General features: G+C 43.3%; 1 protein-coding gene across 2 annotated transcripts in view; it reads left to right on the top strand.

Moving 5' to 3' along the window:
- LOC117348933 (NADPH--cytochrome P450 reductase) overlaps positions 1 to 21,798 on the top strand; it is a 154,590-nt gene that overhangs the window by 29,531 nt on the left and 103,261 nt on the right. The window lies entirely within an intron of this gene.

The raw sequence follows: 21,798 nt of genomic DNA, 5'->3' as shown, positions 1-21,798 counted from the left end.
GTTTATTGGATACATGTGGTAGATACTTATTTAGGAATCTGAATATTTTTTGGTAGGTATGGTTCGAGGGATTGATTAATGTGTTATCAGTCAGAGCGGGGATGTCCCAGTTGATCATAATGTCTTTGGGTTTCTCATCTGGTGGACCGATGATGTAATGCTTACAGAGTTTCCAATAAATGAGAATTGCCACCTTGTGCTTTTCTGTATAAAACGTTTTCACCATCAGTGCTTCATAGTCAGCCACAAGCTCTTTTTACAGAATCTACAGGGTTCTTTCAGTGCTCGCTGTAAACCATCTTGTCTGTAATCCATTGTCCTATGCTGCAACTATCAATTGCTTGTACTTAGGTTTTAGTCCACTCCTTAAGTATTCATGTGTCCCATGTTGATCCACGAATAGTTTCTGGACTAATTTGTATTTCCCATTGTACTTGTGCATTTGCAACTGCTGAGTTTTTTTTTCTCTTCCTTTGCAAATTCTGTTGCTTCCTTCTCTTGTGTTACTGACTGATTTTTACCCATTCCTTCTACTTAGTTAAATTACTGATTTAATCTAAATTTAAATTGTTCTTTTTCCTAGATATTTTTGGGCCAGAAACCCAGAGCTCTGCCCAGTATTGTGCTAAGGTTCCATCCACTGAGTCTCTGTCAAAGCTCACTCCTACCCATCTAAACCAGGGGCTTGCGAGCTACTTTTAAAATGACCAAGTCAAAATGATCTACCAACAATAAAATTTTAAAAAAACACAACGCACACTGTACTCATAGAATTGTTAATTATCATTCCTATTCCGGGGTTTTTTCAAAGAGGTCAAAGCAGATGACTCTATGCACTATTACCTCAGTAACAATCATACAAAAATAGACAAATATACCCCCTCCCTTTTTACTAAACCACGATAGTAGTTTTTAGCGCAGGGAGCTGCGCTGAATGCCCAGCGCTGCTCTCGACGCTCATAGGCTCCCTGCGCTAAAAACCTCTATTGCGGTTTAGTAAAAGGGGACCATATTGTAAAATATAGAGAGCAGATATAAATTCAGACACATTTTGATCACTAAATTTAAAATAAAATCATTTTTCCTACCTTGTCTGGTGATTTCGTGAGTCTCTGGTTGCACTTTCTTCTTCTGACTGTGCATCCAATCTTTCTTCCCTTCTTTTAGCCTGTATGCTTCCTCTCCTCCTGACTTCATTCCCCCCCCCCCAACGTTTTCTTCTTCTCTCCCTGCCCTCTCTTTCTTTCTCTCTTCATGCCCCCTTTCTTTTTTCTGTTTCTCTTCTTTCCTTCTGTCTCCCTGCCCTCCCCCAAGCCACTGCCGCTGCCATCGGATAACAGGCCCCCAAAGCCGCCCGCCGCCGGCCAAGCTCTCCTTGCTTCGGGCCCACCAGCATTCCTCTCCCCGACGTCAATTTTGCCATCAGAGAGGAAGTTCCGCTGGCCACAACTTCCTCTCCGACGGCAGAATTGACGTCGGGGAGAGGAAGGCTGATCGGCCCAAGATCGACCTATTGGGAGAAATGCTGCCGGGTCCTGCCTTTGAGGAAACAAAAAGTAGGCAGGACCTGGCAGCAAGAAGAGCAAATCGCAAGCTTCACTGACCTGTCTCCCGCTTTAGCCCGCGAAAGGGGCTCTAACATGTGCGTGCCGGCTTCCCTTCTCTCTACCGCCCCCCCCCCCCCCCCCCCCCCCCCGGACATAACTTCCAGCTTCAGAGGGAAGAGAAGGGAAGCCGGTACAAGCACATGTTAGCCCCCGGAGCATAAATTCTCCAAGCCGGGGTTTTTTGTTTTTTTTTTTAATGTTGAGCAGCGGAGGCAGCAGCAGAATTCAGGAGCAGGCCAGTCAGGAGGGGAAAAAAGAGAAGGGAAGAAGGGAACCCGCTCTGTGATCGACTGGGGTCGCCTGAGCGAGCGACCTGTCGATCACGATCGACGTGTTGGACACCCCTGATCTAAACCATCCCAGCCGTTGAAACCCTCCCCAGCCCATCTTCAACCAAAAGGTCATATTCGGGGGACAGACCGTGCAAGTCTGCCCAGTATTGGCCTTAGTTCTTCAATATATACCATTATTTTCTGATTACAGATCCTCTATGTTCATCCCATGCTTTTTTGAACTCTTGTCACTATTTTCCTCTCCACCACTTCCCTTGGAAGCGCATTCCAGGTATCAACCACCCTCTCCGTAAAGAAGAATTTCCTAACATTACTCTTTTTTTATTATTATTTATCGATTTTAACATAAATTTACAATAAAAACTTCTTGTTAAAGTAATACAGTAAGTGTAATTGTTAATTTCACAAATTTAATACAGGAATAATTTTTATCCTTCCTTAGACCACAATTAAGAAATATTTTAAAGGGGGAATTTAGGCAAGAAAAGTAAAGAGAAGTCACATTTCAAGATACATAATTAAAGGAAAGGCTAAAGCACTATAATTCTGTCCCTTTTTTTTCTTCACTCAGTTATGCTGAGGTGATTCTCTTTAACTCCAGAAATGTATCTCACATCTACATATTTAACAATGCATTTGCAAGGGTAGGCTAATAAAAAAGTGGGCCACCAAAGCCCTTGTCTCTTGTCGCATAAAAAGAAACTGCTTTCTTCTTTCTTGTGTAGTTTTGGTAGCATCTAAGTATGCCCAAGTCCTTTTACCATTAAATATTTCTTTAGACCATCAAAAATATTGTTTCATAAAGGCATCCAAGTCCTGTTCAAAAATGAAAGATACCAGAAGAGTAGTTCTTCTCGAGGAATCTGACTCTCTATAACTCCTTGGTCTTGTTTAGATGATAGTGGAAGATAGTAAATCTTGTTCACCGGAAGAATAAGTTCAGCTGAATGCTTTAATATTTCCACCAAATAACTTTTAAACATATTGAAAGAGGAAATCCCAGAAGTTTTGGGGAAATTCAAAATTTGTATATGTAATCTTCGATTTAAATTTTCAGTATTCTCAATCTTTCTATGCAACACTGTTATCTTTGATCGCCAAAACCTAATAGTCCTGAAGAGACATAATCAGGCTCGAGGAATGGGCATCAACATGGCAGATGAGGTTCAATGTGGATAAGTGTAAAGTGATGCATGTCGGTAACAAAAATCTCATGCACGAATACAGGATGTCTGGGGTGGTACTTGGAGAAACCTCCCAGGAAAGAGACTTGGGAGTTCTGATTGATAAGTTGATGAAGCCGTCCACACAATGTGTGATGGAGGCTAAAAGGGCGAACAGAATGCTAGGAATGATAAAGAAGGGGATCACAAATAGATCGGAGAAGGTTATCATGCCGCTGTACCAGGCCATGGTACGCCCTCACCTGGAGTACTGCATCCAGCACTGGTTGCCGTACATGAAGAAGGACACAGTACTACTCGAAAGGGTACAGAGAAGAGCGACTAAGATGGTTAAGGGGCTGAAGGAGTTGCTGTATAGCGAAATATTAGAGAAACTGGACCTCTTCTCCCTTGAGCAGAGGAGATTGAGAGGGGACATGATCGAAACATTCAAGGTACTGAAGAGAATAGACTTAGTAGATAAGGACAGGTTGTTCACCCTCTCCAAGGTAGAGAGAATGAGAGGGCACTCTCTAAAATTGAAAGGGGATAGATTCCGTACAAACATAAGGAAGTTTTTCTTCACTCAGAGAGTGATAGAAAACTGGAACGCTCTTCCGGAGTCTGTCATAGGGGAAAACACCCTCCAGGGATTCAAGACAAAGTTGGACAAGTTCCTGCTGAATTGGAGCGTATGCAGGTAGGGCTAATCTCAGTTAGGATGCTGGTCTTTGACCAGAGGGCCACCGAGTGAGCGGACTGCTGGGCACGATGGACCACTGGTCTGACCCAGCAGCGGCAATTCTTATGTTCTTATGTATTCTAGATATTGAATTTTTTTGTCTCTCTATTTAGTTTGCTCCAGAGTTTTAGAAATTTTATCAGTTCTCCTCCTCCCAGGGCAAGTAGATGTCTTCAGTGTCCTAATATTACTCTTGAGTCTACCATCCCTCAACCTCAAATTATGCCTCTGGTTTTTACCATTTTCCTTTCTCTGGAAAAGATTCCCCCCCCCCCAATAGCGCGCGGTAAATATCGCGCGCTAAACGCTAACGCGTGCAAGTTAGTCTATGGACATGTTGGCGATTAGCGCACGCGTTGATTCAGCGCATGCTAAATTCACGCAAAAATGCTTAGCGCACTTTTGTAAAAGAGGCCCTTTGTTTTATGTTAATACCCTTCAAGTATCTGAACATCTGAATCATTGAATCATATCTCCCCTGTCCCTTCTTTTCTCTAGGGCAGTGTTTCTCAACCTTTTCAAGCCAAGTACCCCCTAAGCTTAACAAATACCAACTAAGTACCCCCGCCCAAACTCCACCCCTGACTCCCCCCCCCATAATAATAATACTAATTTTAATGCAATTTCTTCCATCCATTTTTCATATACACACAAGATAATCATATTAATACTTAATGGTAACCACAAAATTTAAAAAACACAAAGCACACTGTACGCAGAGAAAAGGTTAATTATTTATGTTCAGGTTTTTTTCAAAGAGGTCAAGTCAGATGACTTTAAAATATGCAATGTCACTTCAGTAACAAGTATAGAAAAACAGACAAATATAGTGCAAAATATAGACAGCAGATATCAGTTCTCAAAACTGACACATTTTGATCACTAAATTGAAAATTAAATCATTTTTCCTACCTTTGTTGTCGAGTCTCTGGTTGCACTTTCTTCTGACTGTGCATCCAATTCTTTCTTTCCTTCCTTCACCTGAAAATTTAAAAATAAGAAGGGTGAGAAAGACGTCAAGATTTGAATGGACAGAGGCAAAAAGAAAAACTTAAGAAAGCTGAATGGGAAAAATCAATACGTTGGAGACAGACATAAGAAGGGAATGGAACAAGAGAGAAAATGGACAGCAGACACTAGAAAAAGAAATTAGTACAAGATAAACAAAAAGTAAAAAGATAAACTGGGACCAAGATGATGGAAAAACAAAATGACCAGACAAGAAAAGGTAGAAAAAATAATTTTATTTTCTATTTTGTGATTACAACATCAGATTTGAAATGTGTATCCTGCCAGAGCTGGTGTTAGACAGCAAACATGAACTAGGACCTAAAAGAGAGGAAAAATCTTTTTTATTTATTTTGTTTACATCACAGAGCCAGTATGAGGTTGGAGAGGTTGTAACCCTATACTTCTACTAAGACTAAGGGCTCCTTTTACTGAGCTGCGATAGTGTTTTTAGCACGTGCTAAACCTGGCAATTTAGCGCGTGCTAAACCTGCTATCGCAGCTTAGTAAAATGAGCCCTAAGTATCTTAATAAAAAATTTGACCTGCAACTTAGCCTATGTTTTAGATTTCGGCCCCTGTATTAGACTATATCATTCTTGTCTGTACAAGATTTTTTGCCTGATATGTTGAGAGAAACTTGATAGATAAATTAAAAACAAAATCTGTTTTGTGTTCACAGCTGAAGCGCCAGGAATGGGACCGCAGAAAACAAAAGCAAATAGGGTTGGAAGTGTGCTAGACTCTGATTGATTTTCAGAGGATTGTGTTCGTGATGAGCTCACTAAACTAAAGCGATGGGACCAGATGGTGTACATCCAAGGGTACTAAAAGGGAAGTTTTGACAGCTCCACTGGCTGACCTTTTCAATGCTTCTCTAGAGTCAGGAGTGGTACTGGAGGATTGGAGAAGGGTGGATGTTATCCCTCTCCACTAAAGTGGAAGTAAGGAAGAAGTAGGGAACTATAGGCCGGTAAGTCTGACATCTGTAGTAAGTAAATTAATGGAAACACTTTTAAAACAGAGAATAGTGCAATTTCTGGAATCCTGTGGATTACAGGACCCAAGGCAACATGGATTCACTAGAGGCAAGTCTTATCGGACAAATCTGATCAATTTCTTTGGGTGACCAGAGAATTGGATAGAGGGAGAGCGTTAGATGTGGTATATTTAGATTTTAGCAAAGCCTTTGACAGTGTTCCACACTGGCATCTGATAAATAAACTGAGTGCTCTTGGGATGGGCCCCAAAGTAACGGACTGGGTCTTGAACTTGTTGAGTGGAAGGTGAGGGTATTGGTCAGCGAAGATCTCTCTGAGGAAAGAGATGGTAGCAGTGGTGTATATCAAGATTCGTTTTCTTGGGCCTGTTCTTTTTAACATTTTTGTAAGCGATATTGCTGAAAGGCTGGCGGGTAAGATTTGCCTCTTTGCAAATGATACCCCTAATGATATGAAGGACCTAGCTGAAATTTGGCAGCTAATATTTATGCTAAGAAATGCAACGTCATACATTTAGGCTGCAAAATCCTGAGGGAACGGTACAGTTTAGAGAGTGAATGAAGAATCTTTGTTCACATATGAAGAGTGGGACTTGGATGCGATAGTATGTGATGATTTTAAGGTGAGCAAACAGGTTGAAAAAGTGACAGTGAAAGGTAGAAGCGTGCTAAGGTGCATAGGGAGAGGTAAGGCCAGAAGGAAAAATATGTATTGATGCACCTGTATAAGACTCTGGTGAGAGCTCATTTAGAATATTATGTAGAATTCTGGAGACTGTGCCTTCAAAAAGATATACACTTCTCCCTCCGTATTTGCGGTGGATGCGGGCAGCAAATAGGCACGAAAATGGAAAAACCGCGAATAACTATTGAAACCAGCGATTTCAGGGCAGGCAAGCAAGCAGTGATTTCAGGGCAGCCAACCAGCGATTTCATGCATGCTGGGAAGAAGCCTTTCTCTCTAGGGATGGTGGGAAGCAGTGTTTTTCTCAGTGCACATTGGGGAAACATGGAAGCAGCGAATTTGTGAGAGAAAGCATGGAAGCAGCGATTTTCAGAGGTACAGTAATGGGAAGTGATTTTTTTATCGGTACTGTACAGTAAAAAGAAAAAAACTTTAGTGATGACATTTTTTGGGGGGAGAAGTCAGCAGCCGAAAAATCGCAAATAAGCGAAACCGCGAATACGGAGGGAGAAGTGTAAACAGGATGGAGTCAGTCCAGAGAAAGGCAACAAAAATGCGTACAGGGACAGACTTAAAATAGTTTGGAGGAAAGGTGGGAAAGGGGAGAGATGATAGAGATATGTAAATACACGAGGCAAGTCTCTTTCAATTGAAAGGAAACTGCAGAGTGAGAGGGCCTAGAATGAGATTAAGAGGTGATAAGCTCAGGAATAATTTAAGGAATTACTTTTTTACTGAAAGGGTTGTAGATGCATGGAATAGTCTCCCAGTAGAGGTTGGTGGAGACAGACTTTATCTGAATTCAAGAAAGTGTTGGACAGGTATGTGGGATCTCTTAGGGAGATGAGGGGATTGTGGATGCTGTGGATGGGCAGACTTGATGGGCCATTTGGCCTTTTATCTGCCGTCATGTTTCTATGCTTCTTTTGGGACATTGCCAAGTAGTTGTAATCTGGATTGGCTACTTTTGGAAATTGGATGCTAGGCTTCATGGACCTTCAGTTTGTCTCAGTATGGCAATTCTTATGTTATCCCAGGATAAGAAGTCATCATATTCTCACATGTGGATGATGTCATCCACGGAGCCCCGTTACGGACAGTTTTAAAAATACATCATCACTTTAAGAACTTGAAAGAGTTTGCAAACTGCCTGCACTGCGCACGTGCCTTCCCGCCTGACGTAGGCTCATGGTACTTCAGTTCTTATTTTTCTGCTAAGCTAAGAAGTCATGTTTCTGAACGCTGTTCACTTTTTTCCTTTGCCTTCCTGCTCACACGTTTTTCCCGTTTTAATTGTCTTTTAAATTTATTTATTAGTAAAAAAAAAAAAAAAGAAGACAAGTCTTTTTCTTCTCTTTTTTTCCTCGTGGTTTTTTTTGCTGTCAAGAACTTCACTTTTTCTGTCAACCATTGAGTTTGATTTGGCTCATGCGGTCTTTCCATCCATGTCTAGGCCGTTAACGGGCTTCAAAAAGTGCTGCAGGTTCATAGGCCAATTTCTATCACCGACCCACACAGTTGGTGCTTGCAGTGCCTTGGACCTGAGCACTGGGTGGTATCCTGTGCTCAGTGTTCCACCCTGCAGAAACGTTTCCATCAAGAGCCAGAAACTTCAACAGGAGAAGTTGTTCGGGACAAGCATGGACACCAAGAAGACATCGCAACCTTCAACATCAAAGACATTGACACTGGCATTGGGAGACCTTGCTCTGTCCGGTAAGCCAACTAAGAAGCCACCAGCTTCCCAACCGGTGTCGCAGGTCAATCTTGCATCAAGTTCCTCGATGCTTACCAAGCAGCAATGACCACTTTTTTGGCTTGCCTCAACATCAAGGTGTGCATCCTTATCGAGGTCACCATCAACAATGCAAACCACAGCACTGATGGTACTGGCAGATAAGCCAGAAGTACCAGTGCTTTCCTTTTGTGAAAAGCTTGATGTACTTTTCAAGCCGAGTTGGGTGATGCATTCAAATTGCTTACCCCAATATCGACTCCCTCGGTACCGGCCCATCCTCAGCATAATGCCTCAGGGATACCACAGCTGCCTCTCTGGAATGGCATAGATGCTCCATGCCTTGATATCGTTCATCTCATCGCAGGTCTAGTTCTCCACTGAGGCATCATCGTACCTCCTCTTCTTCTCGACACTCGAAGACCAGTAAGCATTGTTCCTCCTCACATGCTTCAAAAAGAAAACATTCGCTTTTCCTCACGTTCTTCAAAGAGGAAAAGAGCTTTGCGTCATACCTCATTATCGTCATCAGATCGGCATTGGACTGGATGTAAGCATCAATTTTCTTGACACACTCCCTCACCAAAGCACTTTTATGACTCTGACTTACAGTCTGATTCAGCTGAGGACTTGTCTGAGTCTGTAATGGAGGCTTGTGACACTCCCTCGGGAAAATCTCCACAGAAGTCTCCACCAAGGGCTAAATCTCCTACTGAAAGACTTTTTTTCACTAAATTTATTAGGCAGTTGGGAAAAGAGCTCCCAGTCAAGACAGAAGCTGATTCTGCCTACAGTCCTGAATATTTGGAGGCTTTAGATTATGATGAGCCTCCTAAAGAACTTCTCAGACTAGTGTTACATGGTATTCTTAAAGAAACTCTTCACAAGAATTGGGAAACGCCCTATTACAGTGGCTCCCAGAAAATTGGACTCTCTGTCTTCACCTGGTTTTGTCAAACCACAGCTTTAGCACCAGTCATTAGTGGTGGAGTTGACTTTGAAAAAGTCTATTTCATCAAGAGTCTATGCCTCACTGCCACCAGGGCGTGAAGAGTGAACCATGGACAAATTTGGACGTCGCCTGTACCAAAATTCCATGTTGGCGAACAGTGTACTAAATTACAATTTCTATATCTCCTGCTATAACAAGCATCTAGTTTGGAAATTGCCTTCTTTTGACAGAACATAAGCGATGCCTCTGCTGGGTCAGACACGAGGTCCATCGCGCCCAGTAGCCCACTTACGTGGTGGCCCAACAGGTCCAGGACCTGTGCAGTAATCCTCTATCTATACCCTTCTATCCCCTTTTCCAGCAGGAAATTGTCCAATCCTTTCTTAAATCCCAGTACCGTACTCTGCCCTATTACATCCTCTGGAAGCGCATTCCAGGTGTCCACCACACGTTGGGTAAAGAAGAACTTCCTAGCATTTGTTTTGAATCTGTCCCCTTTCAACTTTTCCGAATGCCCTCTTGTTCTTTTATTTTTTGAAAGTATGAAGACTCTGTCCCTCTCTACTCTCTCTTTGCCCTTCATGATCTTGTAAGTCTCTATCATATCCCCTCTAATTCTCTTCTCCAGAGAAAAGAGTCCCAGTTCTCCAGTCTCTCAGTGTATGAAAGGTTCTCCATACCCTTTATCAAGCATGTCGCTCTCCTCTGAACCCTCTCAAGTATCGCCATATCCTTCTTAAGGTACGGCGACCAATATTGGATGCAGTACTCCAGATGCGGACGCACCATCGCCCGATACAACGGCAGGATATCTTCTTTTGTTCTGGTTGTAATACCCTTCTTGATTATACCTAGCATTCTATTCGCTCTCTTAGCCTCCGATGCGCAGTGTGCCGTTGGCTTCATTGTTTTGTCCAAAATTACCCCCAAGTCCCTTTATTGGGTACTCTCACTCAATAACATCCCTCCCATTGTATATCTGTACCTCGGGTTTCTGCTTTCTACATGCAATACTTTACATTTCTCTACATTGAACTTCATCTGCCATCTCGTCGTCCACTCCCTAGTTTGTTCAGGCCCCTTTGTAATTCTTCGCAGTCTTCTTTAGTCTGAGCACCACTAAATAGTTTGGTGTCGTATGCAAATTTTATTATTTTGCACTTCGTCCCTGTTTCTATATCATTTATAAACATATTGAATAGTAGCGGTCGGAGCACCGACCCCTGCGGAACACCACTTGTGACCCTCCTCCAGTCCGAGTAGTGGCCCTTTACTCCTACCCACCAACCAATTCCTGATCAATCTATGTATGTCTCCTTCCACCCCATGGTTCTTCAGTTTCCAAAGTAGGCGATCATGGGGTATCTTGTCAAGTGCAGTAAGTTCGTTAGGCACGATCTCCCCTTGCAGAAGCCGTGTTAGCTTGTTTTTAGAAGTTTATTTCTTTCAAAATGCTCATTGATGCTGTCTTTTACCAGCGCTTCCACCATTTTCCCCGGAACCGAGGTCAGACTCACCGGTCTGTAGTTCCCCGGGTCACCTCTTGATCCCTTTTTAAACATGGGCGTAACATTGGCTATTTTCCAATCCTCTGGGATCATTCCTGTTTTCAGGGATAGATTGCGAACTTGCTGCAGCAGTTCCGCTATTTCCTCCTTTAGTTGTTTCAGAACCCTTGGGTGGATTCTGTCTGGGCCCGGCGATTTGTCAGTTTTTATTTTTTCTAACTACCTGCGTACGTCTTCAAGGCTTACTTCCATGGATGTTAATTTATCTGTTTGGTCTCCTTTGAAGATTTTTTCAGGTTCTGGTATATTGGATGTGTCCTCTTTTGTAAATACAGACGAAAAGAACATGGTTAGTCTTTCCGCCACTTCTTTCTTCTCCTTCACCACTCCCTTCCTGTCTCTGTCATCCAGCGGTCCCACCTCCTCCCTAGCCGGCTGCTTCCCTGTAACATATCTGAAGAACAGTTTGAAATTTTGTGCTTCCTTGGCTAGCCTTTCTTCATATTCTCTTTTGGCTTTTTTTAACCATACGGTGACATTCTTTTGAATACTTCTTGTGCTCGTTCCAGTTCTCCTCAGTTTTGCCCTTTTTCCATTTCCTGAATGAATTCTTCTTGTCACTTTCTTCACTTCTTTGGTTATCCACGCCGGGTCTTTTGTTCGATTCTTTTTGCATCCTTTTCTGAATCTTGGGATATGCAGATTTTGCACCTCGATCACCATGTCCTTGAATAAAGACCAGGCTTGCTCTACAGTCTGCCATTTCTTTGAGGTGTTCCTAAATTTCTTCCTTACCATTACTCTCATCGCTTCATAGTTTCCCTTCTTGAAGTTAAAAGTTGTCGCTATTGTCCTTTTTCCCTTCGGTGTTCCTACTTCAACTTTGAACTTGATCATATTGTGATCGCTGTTTCCTAATGGTCCCACTACTTCCACTTCCTTCACAGGTCCTCTCAGCCCACTTAGGATTAGATCCAGAGTGCCATTTCCTCTCGTTGGTTCTCCAACAACCTGCTCCATGAAGCAATCTTGTGTAGCCTCCAGGAATTCTGTCTCCCTAGCGCATCTTGAGTTTCCAAGACTCCAGTCTATCCCGGGGTAGTTGAAATCTCCCATAATAACCGTGTTACCGCTTTTGCATTCTCGCTTCATCTCGGCTTCCATTTCTTCATCGACATCTCCGGTTTGCCCGGGTGGACGATAGTATAGGCCCATCTTTATTTCAGGCCCTTTCCTTCCTGGTATTTTAACCCTTAGCGATTCCAGCTTGTTGGTCATCTCTGCTTTGTCCATTCTTGTCGATTGTATGCTTTCTTTTATGTATAGGGCTATTCCACCTCCTTTCTGTCCTGACGATAGAGCTTGTACCCCGGCAGTGCTGTATCCCATTTGTTTTCCTCATTCCACCATGTTTCAGCGACTCCAATGATGTCTATGTCCTCTGCATTGGTCATGGCTTCTAATTTCCCCATTTTGTTTCTTAGGCTCCTTGCATTAGTATATACGCAATTTAGATCCAGGTGTTTCCCTATCTGGACGATTGACTGATCAAAGATCCAACCTCACAAGGGATTATGACAGCGACTCAGTTGACAATTTTCTTCCTTCAGCAGTTGGAGTTTAAAATCAATTTTCTCAAATCCCAACTTCAACCCTCTCAGAATCTGCAATTTATCGGAGCTCTGCTAGACACCATTCATCTCGGAGCGTTTCTCCCTCAGCAAAGACAAGAGAATTTGTTTCAGCTTTGCAATCAAACTTATCTTCCATTAATCTCGGCCAGACAAATGATGGTACTCCTGGGTCACATGGCTTCTACTGTGCATGTTATGCCGTTTGCAAGGCTTCATCTCAGGACGCCTCAATGGATTCTTGCATCTCAGTGATCTCAAGCTCTTGACCCACTGTCTCAACACATTACAGTCATGTCTTCACTTTGACAATCTCTGCAGTGGTGGATGAATCAATCTTTCTGGAGAGTTTTTATTCCAAACACCTCCACATCAGATGGTTCTAACCAAGGACTCGTCCACCTACGCTTGGGGAGCTCATCTGGATGGTCTTTCCACTCAAGGTCACTGGTCTACCCAGGATCAGCTTTGCCATATCAATCTCTTAGAGAGATTTACAATGCTCTTAAGGCATTTCAGCACATTGTGCCCAACCATGTCCTTCGAATCTGCATGGACAATCATGTGACAATGTATTACATAAACAAGCAAGGAGACATGGGCTCTCCTTCTTTGTCAAGAGGCCCAGAAGATTTGGAACTGGGCGATTGCCCGCAACATATTTTTGAAAGCAGTATACATTCAAGGGGAACAAAATTCTCTTGCAGACAAGACTCAGCAGGTTTCTTCAGCCACACGAGTGGACGCTCAACTCTGCAGTTCTGTAACACATATTCTCTCTCTGGGGGACTCCTCGGATAGACCTGTTTGTGTCCCCCCCCCCCCCCACAATCACAAGCTGCCCTAGTTTTGCTCCAGGCAGTACTTTCCCCAATGTCTGGAAGCAGATTCTTTTCTTCTGGATTGGACGCATAAGTTTCTCTCTGTGTTTCCTCCAATTCCTCTCATCCTCAAGATGCTCGTCAAGTTAAAACAGGAATCGGCCAACAATGATTCTGATAGCTCCTTGATGGCCCAGGCAACCCTGGTTCTCCCTTCTATTTCAACTCAGTATCAGGGAATCAATGCCTCTTCAGATTTTTCCATCTCTTCTCACGTAGAGTCACGGATCTCTTCTACATTCCAATCTTCAGTCTTTACATCTGACAGCTTGGTACCTCTCGGGCTGACGTTGGCTAAGTTCATCTTTCTCATCCTGTCTTCTTACGTCCTTTGCCAGATACGGTCTCCAAAACTGAACTCAATACTCCAGGTGGGGCCTTACCAATGACCTGTACAGGGGCATCAATACCTTCTTTCTTCTACTGGCTACGCCTCTTTATACAGCCCAGCATCCTTCTGGCAGCAGCCACTGCCTTGTCACACTGTTTTTTTGCCTTTAGATCTTCGGACACTATCACCCCAAGGTCCCTCTCCCCATCCGTGCATATCAGCTTCTCACCTCCCAGCATATACGGTTCCTTCTGATTATTATTATTTTTTTTAAACATGTTTTTATTGAAAGTGAAAAAGGTCACAACAAAACTCAGGCAAGATACAAAGCATAAGTGCAAAAACAGCCAAACATCACAGATAAGCATCAAGAATAAGAAGAACAGCAACTCCCCTGGTCTTGGTCCCCCATGAGCGCAGCAGAACAAGAAGGCACTACGGGGAAAGCTCAGATCGCCCAGGGGTGGCGCAATAGAACAAGAAAGTATTAAAAAACAAAGATCTAGCGTCACAACCTTCCACCATTTTGTGTTTAAACGTCCCCAAAGGGGACCAACCACTGCGCTCTCCACCTCACTCACACCCTCAACCAATCCATATCCTTCTGATTATTAATCCCCAAATGCATTACTCTGCATTTCTTTGCACTGAATTTTAGTTGCCAGGAATTAGACCATTCCTCTAACTTTTGCAGTGGAAAATATGAAAAAGGTTCTGCAAAAGTTAGAGGAATGGTCTAATGCCTGGCAACTGTTTCCAAGTAGATCCAACACAGTTAACTCCTGTACTATACCTTGCATTCCACTAAGGTCCAAATCTAAATAGTCCAGGTAAATATGAGATAGTTCGCTTGTTCCAGATGACTGATTTTCTAAAAGGTATTTTCATAACCTACTTAAACAAAAAGAAACTTTAGATTCTGGAAATTCAAGTCATGGAACAAGCTTTTAGGTCACTACTTAATCCTGCCTACATATTTGCCAAATCCTTGCAAGACAATCTCATATGTACACAGCTATCTTCTGAAACAATAAGTTATTTCATGTGACTGATGATCTACAATCTCTTCGTCCACGAGATCATTTTCAGCACATCTTAGAATCCTACAATACAGTGGTGCCTCACACAACGAACTTAATTGGTTCCAGGAGCAAGTTTGTTATGCGAAAAGTTCGTTATGTGAAACGCGTTTTCCCATAACAATACATGTTAAAAAAAATAATTCGTTCTGTAGCATAAAATATGCTAAGATGACATAAAAAAAGATACATTTTTTGTTATTATTTTTATTTAGATACATCTAAAAACATACATCTCCCTGTCCTTTTACTTCCACTATCTTCCTATCCCATCTCTATTCCCTTTTGTCCCTCTCCCCATGATCAATCATCTCACCACCTCTCTCTTCCCTCACCCTCAGGGTTCAAGATTGCTTCCACTCTTTTTCCTGTTGTTCTCTCTGCCTGTCACCCTATGATTTAGCATCCCTTCTGCCCTTGTCCAATATTTCCCCTTCTCTCCCTCCCTCTCATCCCCTGCTCCAACATACCGTATTTCGACTGCCCTTCCATCCCCAGGCCTGCCAACTTCCACTCATTTACTGCTTTCTCCCACCTCTGCCAAAGCCCGCCCCCCCCCCCCCGCAGTGATCGGCAACACCAGGCACCCCCCCTCAATCGGTGAAACAGGGCCCCCCCTCGATCGGCGAAACAGGGCCACCCCTCGATCGGCGAAACAGGGCCGGCGACTGCTTTCTCCCGCTGCTGTTGAAGTCTGTAAACAACTTTAACACAAGCCACGGGGCTCTAACAGTGCGTATGCTGCCAACGGCTTCCTTCCTCCTTCCTCTCCCCTCATGATGTAACTTCCCATTTGGTTGATGGAGGAGGGTAGCCGGTAGCGTCACGCACACTGCGCGGAAGGATGCAGCTCGGGCGACTTCATTGTGTGAAACGAAGTTCGTTGTGGGAAGCAAGACCTGAAGTTCGTTGTGCGCAGCGTTCGCTGTGCGAGGCGTCTGTTATGCGAGGCACCACTGTACTTCTTTGGGGGTAGAGGAGGAGAGGATGACTGGCTTAGCAATTGCCTCCTGCTTCTCTGTGTTTCTAAATCAATCAGAATGGACTTCCATTAGGCTAGGACACTGTAAGCTTGCATTCATAATTAACTGGGGTGGGGCAAGACTCCTGTGGGGTTTTTTTTAATATCCTTTCTTAACTCACTCAGGCCAATGACTGAGACCCATTCCCTTCCACCATCAACCAAGCTGAGAACTGTTACTATCACTAATTGGTAACTGGGACTCCCTTTGAACATTCCCAGCCTTAGGCCTGTATCTCTGGAATATAAAGCTCATGTAACTCCAGAGTTCTAGGCAGCTGCCTTAATCCTTCCTGGATGCTAGCTGATGGGACACACAAAATTATTTATTTGCTTGGGACCAAGGCCAGGACCAACTTCCAAGCTGGGGGACCTGCTGAAAGCATGCACCAGACAATCTCCTCTCTCCCCCAATAACTCATACCACACCAGGTATTGCACTTCAAACTCAACTTTACTCCTTCTTATTGATGAAAAAGGCATTCCACTTGAATGTTTCCAACTCTCTAATAATTTAAACTTATATACAATATCTCCAATCCTTAGAATGAATTGGTCAACTGGAAGGAGAATTTCCAAAGACCCTTTTGGTGCCAAAACCAGATCTTAAATCCCCTCTGGGGGTGTAGCTACTGTCACTATACCACCCTCCTGGTATAGGGGCTGCTTTGGTCTCTTCCATGCTCTGCTTCCAGAAACTACCAGGAACCCCCTGACATGGGTCTCTAGCAGTTTTACTAGTGCTAGCAGGTCTGCACACTGTATGAACTTCCTTTATCTGTCTCTGCAGGTGCAGCTAGTTCAAATCTTAAACAGTCAACCAAAGGCTGCTCTAATTACTAGAGCTGCTATATACAACCAAGGCTTCAAAAAACTCCAGTAGCACTAAAGATGAATTAAACAAATCGGTCATTGGAGACACATGTGCCCATAATATAGTGCCTGTGTTTCCATAAGGCTACATTCAATAAATAAAAACAGAAGGTAAAATTATGTCTTTAACTGATAATTTTCTTTCCTTTAGTCACAGCAGATGAATCCAGAGACTAGTGGGATTACATCCATCAACCAACAGGTGGAAATAGGGATTACATCCATCAACCAACAGGTGGAAATAGAGAGCACTGAGTTGTCCTCTGATATATCTTGGATGCACAGCCTCCTGGCCAACCAGTATAGGTCTTCTCAGAACAGTTGAAATAAAGCACATAAAAGGCATGAAACATCTGTCCCTCATATGCGCTACCTGAACCACTGATGCTTTTAAATCGATAATGCAAATTCAGCCAAAAAGCATGCCCCAAACTGCGCCTGAGAGCGACAAACCTCGCAACAGGGTGGAGCTCTGGATTCATCTGCTTTGACTAAAGGAAAGAAAATTATCAGGTAAAGACATAATTTTACCTTCCTTGTCATCAACAGCAGATGAATCCAGAGACTAGTGGAATGTACCAAAGCAGTCCAAACGTAGTAAGGGAAATAAATAAGCTAACGTGAAATCCCCCGTTCCCAAATCCTGCCCTGCGGCACACGTCCAAGGAGATATGAAATTCCAGAGTATGTATCCCACGATCATACAGAAGCTAACTCCCATAGCACATGTGAGCAGGAGCAATCCTCGCCTGAGAGCACCACGCTGTAGAATTTAAGTTTCAAGTTTTATTAAAAATTTGATTAATCGCCTAAACAAAGTTTCAAGGCAATGAACAATAAAATACAACCCATAGGTTTAATTTTTACAATTAAGGACTTACTAAACAATGACTAGAGACTTACTGGTACAATGGGGTAATAAAGGGAAGAACTACAATATAATAATAGGAAATAACAAAAGGAAAGGGAGCAAATAATGTCTAAAGTTCTGCTAAAAGAAGGAGTTAAAAGTTAACAGTCATAAGTTGTCCTGAAAAGGGCGTTCAAGTATTAAAAGCGTCTCTGAATAAAAAAGTTTTTAATTTAGATTTGAACTGATCCAATGATGGTTCTTCCCTTAGATCCTGTGGAGTGGCGTTCCAAATAGAAGGAAAACCAAACAAAAACTGCAGACAGTGTACAAGATGCAAGCAAAATTTATTGTACCAAAGTTAAAATGCAGTGATATAAAACCTTTTTACCAATCAAGGGACCCGACACAGTCCGGCACACTGCTGCCAGTGTTCTCCCTAGCGCCTTTTAGCTGGGTGCTCCACCTGGCTAATTTAGGTGAGCGCCCGGCTGTTATCTGTTGCAAATCCTGCTGCCGCCGCTGCTCAACATTATTAAAAAAAACCTCACTGGTTTGGAGATTTCCCGGGCTGACTCGGCACAGCCTGAAGAGCTGCCGAAAGTTCAGTGTTTGACTACCACCTGACTTTTTTTTAAAAAATAAACGGCAGTAAGCGACTTGAACCCATGATCTGGGGCTCTAATGATACCACTGTATGTGCCGGTTTCCCTTCTCTTCCCTCCAAAACCTTAAATTATGTCCCGAGGGGGGGTAAGGAAGAGAAGGGAAGCCAGCATGGACAGTGGTACCATTAGAGCCCCGGAGCATGCAGGAGATAGGTCAGCGATGGAGGGAAGCTTTAAACTTGCTGCTCTTTCTTGCTTCGGGCCTTTCGCTGCCAAGTTCTGCCTACTTTCTGTTTCTGCGAAGGCAGGACCTGGCAATGAGGAAGACCCGAAGCAAGCAAGAGTTGCAAGTTGTAAGCTTCCCTCTGTTGGTGACAAAAACGGAGGAGGGGTAGCACTATATATCAAGGAAGAAATCAAAGTTACCAGAATCACAGGTGTCAGGTATACAGGGGAGTCCCTCTGGGTGAACCTTGCCAGGGGAAGTGGCAAATGCCTGTATCTGGGCATTGTATACAGGCCTCCTAAACAACAGGACGACAGAGACAAAGAATTAATTGAAGACACCGAGACCTTCACTCTGCGTGGAGACACTGTACTGTTAGGGGATTTCAACATGCCAGATATAAACTTGAACAAAGTTTCAGCCACGACCGGCAGCAGCAGAAGGCTACTAACATCTATACGGGGGGCACGACTCAAACAGATGGTTCTGCAGCTCACGAGGGATCAGGCAATTCTCGACCTGATACTCACCAATGGAGATAGCGTCACAGAGGTTTTGGTAGGTGAGGCGCTGGCCTCCAGCGACCACAAAATGGTGTGGTTTCACCTAAGGAAGGGATCCACGAGGTCGAACACGTCAACAAAGGACCTTAACTTTAAGGGTACTGACTTTGAGAGCATGGGAAATTTTGTCTATGAGGCACTGCAAACCCAAGACACAACAGATGATGTGGAGGTCATGTGGTCAGCTCTGAAATCTACCCTACAGGAAGCAACCAATCTCTTTATAAGGACCGTGAGTAAACGGTGGAGAAATAACAAACCCCAATGGTTCTCTGCAGAGATCTCAGAACTCATAAAACAGAAGAAAAGAGCATTTTTATCCTACAAACGATCACAACAACCAGAAGACAAAGAAGCTTATCTAGAAAGATCTAGAACTGTTAAAACAGCAGTCAGATATGCCAAACTCAGGATGGAAGAAGATTTAGCTAGGAATATTAAAAAAGGGGATAAATCCTTCTTCAGGTATGTTAGTGATAGAAAGAGGAATACAGACGGGATAGTGCGCCTAAGGAAATCCGACGGCAGCTTTGCAGAATCAGACTCCGATAAAGCCGAATTACTGAACAAATACTTCTGCTCAGTATTTACCTGTGAGGCACCAGGATCCGGCCCACAGCTGCAAACAAGAGAGAGCTCAGAAGACCCATTCAGGAATTTTGAATTTTCCACCAGCAGCATGTACCAAGAATTGTCAAGGCTCAAAGTGTATAAAGCCATGGGACCAGATAATTTGCACCCCAGAGTGCTTAGGGAACTGAGAGATGTCCTGGCAGAGCCATTAGCCGCGCTCTTCAATCTTTCTCTGAGCACGGGAAAAGTTCCATTAGACTGGAAAACAGCTAACATCATCCCGCTCTACAAAAAGGGATGCAGGTTAGAGACTGCAAATTACAGACCGGTAAGTCTCATGTCAATAGTGTGCAAGCTTATGGAAACATTGATTAAACACAAATTAGACATAGTTTTGGACGACGAGAGACTGAGGGATCCACACCAGCATGGATTTACAAATAATAATAACTTTATTTTTGTATACCACCATACCCAGAAGAGTTCTAGGCAGTTCACATTAGTTAGAACAAATTACAAGAGGTTACATGCCAAATTGAACATAGAATTGCGAACAGCAAGGAGAAAGAATTTACACATGGGTACATACCAAAATTGATCATAGAGTTGCGAATAGCAAGGAGAAAGTAGTTACAAGTGGTTACATTCCAAATTGATCATAGAATTACGAACTACAAGGAGGAAGAAGGGGGGAGAGGAGGGAGAAGGGGAGTTCCTGCCAATCCAACCTGATCAGCTTCTTTGATTGGGTAACAAAAGAACTAGATAAAGGAGAGTCCCTAGATGTGTTGTATCTGGACTTCAGCAAGGCCTTTGATAGCGTCCCACACCGCAGACTTTTGAACAAGATGAGTTTGTTGGGGCTAGGAGAAATACTGCATGGGTTAGGGACTGGCTCAGTGGCAGACATCAGAGGGTGGTAGTAAACGGTACTCCCTCTGAAATGTCGGAAGTACACAGTGGAGTACCGCAGGGCTCGGTCCTGGGTCCAATCCTATTTATCTTCATACAAGATCTGCTTCAGGGTAAAATTGCATTATTTGCCGATGATGCTAAATTATGCAATAGTGGGCGGTGATACCATGCCCGATGCTATGACACAGGACATACTTTTTCTGGAGCACTGGTCTTCTATTAGGCAGCTGAATTTTAATACCAAGAAGTGTAAAGTTATGCACCTTGGTAGCAGAAACCCATGCAGAACCTACACTCTGAATGGTGAGACCTTAACCAGAACTGTGGCAGAACGGGACCTGGGAGTAATCATTAGTGAAGATATGAAGGCAGCCAATCAAGTAGAGAAAGCCTCATCCAAGGCTAGACAAATGCTGGGTTGCATTCGGAGAAGCTTTGTCAGCCGAAAGCCTGAGGTGGTAATGCCGCTGTACAGGTCCATGGTGAGACCACATCTGGAATACTGTATACAATTTTGGAGGCCACATTATCGGAAGGATGTGCTAAGAATGGAATTGGTTCAGCGATTGGCCACCAAGAGGGTCTCAGGGCTCAAGGATGTCCCTTATGAAGAACGACTAGGTAAGTTGCACCTTTACTCTCTCGAGGAACGCAGGGAGAGGGGTGACATGATAGAGACGTTCAAATACGTTACTGGCCGTATTGAGGTGGAAGAAGACATCTTCTTCCTTACAGGCCCTACGGCGACAAGAGGGCATCCGCTAAAAATCAGGGGCGGGAAATTCCATAGTGACACTAGGAAGTACTTCTTCACCGAAAGGGTGGTTGACCGTTGGAATGATCTTCCACTTCAGGTAGTTGAGGCCAATAATGTGACTGACTTTAAGAACAAATGGGATCAACACATGGGTTCACTTCAAAGAAGAACTTAGGGGGGAGGGTTATTTGAGTGGGCAGACTTGTTGGGCTGAGGGCCCTTTTCTGCCATGATATTCTATGTTTCTATGTTTATGGGAGATAGGTCAGCGACGGAAGGAAACTTACAACTTGCCTTAGTCTGTCTGTAGCGAATCTGCCAACAGGTGTATGAGATGGGAAGGGGGATGGGAAGAGAAACTGAAATTTGAAAACTTTGTCTTTTAACCAAAAGTCTTTTTGCCCCTCCCTCTTTTTTTTTTTTTTGCTTCCTGTTCTTAGCTCTAGACATGTGGGCTGAGTTCAGTTTCCTGTCTTTGTCTTCTGTCCCTTCATGCTTTCCTAGCTATTTAGTTACATATTCAGAGTTAAAAGTTTTATTTGATATTTCTTTTTCATAACAGATACATAAAATTGTGTTGTGTGTGGTGTGGTATGCATGTTTAGTATCCCAAAATGTGTATGTGTGTCTGGAAATATATACAATATTCAAATAAGGTAGTGTTATAAAGAATATATACTTTTGTTGCTCTCAAGTTTTATACTGGAATGTGAAAACGACAGCTTGGCAGAGACCTCTCTGACCTTCAAGGGGGCCCTGTGTTCTGAACTGAGACACTAAAGAAGAAATTAGCCTGGT

Source organism: Geotrypetes seraphini, chromosome 15 (genome assembly GCF_902459505.1).
Source record: "Geotrypetes seraphini chromosome 15, aGeoSer1.1, whole genome shotgun sequence".
NCBI classification, from domain to species: Eukaryota; Metazoa; Chordata; class Amphibia; order Gymnophiona; family Dermophiidae; genus Geotrypetes; species Geotrypetes seraphini.
Note: the sequence above shows the minus strand (reverse complement) of the source record. Positions and strands in the feature narration are given on the sequence as shown.